Here is a 1,091-nt window from a genome sequence, read left to right on the forward strand (position 1 = left end):
CCTTACTATGCTACACAAATCTGTTTAAACTGTGTTTGTCCTACTTTAAAAAATTAAAAATAAAATAACTTCAAGCCTTCTTGGGTTGGTCAGTGCTACCAGATTTTTCTCCCCCCACCTCCAAAAATTAACTGTTACCTAGCTACTATAGATAATAGGGTTGATTAACCAGGATGAGGACTCTGTCTGGAATGTCAAGCAGGTATTGACTTCTGAGTTCACTCTTACATTTGGATCACTATGAATTACTGTTTCATTTTGGTTTTTTAGCAATGACGAGTATCTGAATGATCTTATTGTCCATAATGCATAAAGAGTTTCTCCACTTACCATATACCACAGGTCTAAACTATGCATAACTGCTAAATAAAGTTATTCATAAATTCCTCAAATATCATAGAAATGTCAATTTTACTGATCACTGCTTCTTTGAAGACTCTATTCTAATGCCGAAACTTCTCTCTATCTTAAGCAACCAAAACATAGAATTGAAGCCTTTGGTTCAGTGTTTATGGTTAAAGAACTGGAAATGCAATGTTCAAAGTTAATGCCCCAGATCATCTGCCCCAGCAAATAGTTGAGTATTTGAGGCATAATTACTAGAAACATTGAAACTGGAAGGCTTGACTCAATTGTGTAGGCACATTAAATCACGTCTTTAACCATGCTCATTTCCACAGTAGCCCTTGTCTTGAGGTGAGTTGGAATCTTTGTAGTGATGAAGGAAAGAATTAATAGTCCAAGACTTTCCCAAGAAGTTGTCCTGTTTAATTACCATACTAAAGATGTCTTATTAAGAAATCTTGATCTTCCAGAAAGTCATCATATCCACTTGGGCAGAGCACATATAGTAAATATGTCACAGGGAACATGAACTTTACATCTGTCTAGTGCTGTGGATTGATTGACATTGATTAGACTGTAACTAAGGGTGGTACTAACAACAATAAAAAAAAGCAAACAATCCAATTAAAAAATTGGAATAAGTCACTAGTGCTTTTTTAATTGTTATTAATAACAAATATTAAAACCTTTACTTAAAGCCACATTACTTACAACAATATAAAAAAGCATGTGGATCATCAAACCAA

The 1,091-nt window shown here is 34.1% G+C and overlaps 1 protein-coding gene across 1 annotated transcript in view; it reads left to right on the plus strand.

The window, feature by feature from the left end:
• PDE1A (phosphodiesterase 1A) overlaps positions 1 to 1,091 on the plus strand; it is a 293,552-nt gene that overhangs the window by 184,784 nt on the left and 107,677 nt on the right. The window lies entirely within an intron of this gene.

Source organism: Pteropus vampyrus, unplaced genomic scaffold, assembly GCF_000151845.1.
Source record: "Pteropus vampyrus isolate Shadow unplaced genomic scaffold, Pvam_2.0 Scaffold2, whole genome shotgun sequence".
In the NCBI taxonomy this organism is placed as follows: Eukaryota; Metazoa; Chordata; class Mammalia; order Chiroptera; family Pteropodidae; genus Pteropus; species Pteropus vampyrus.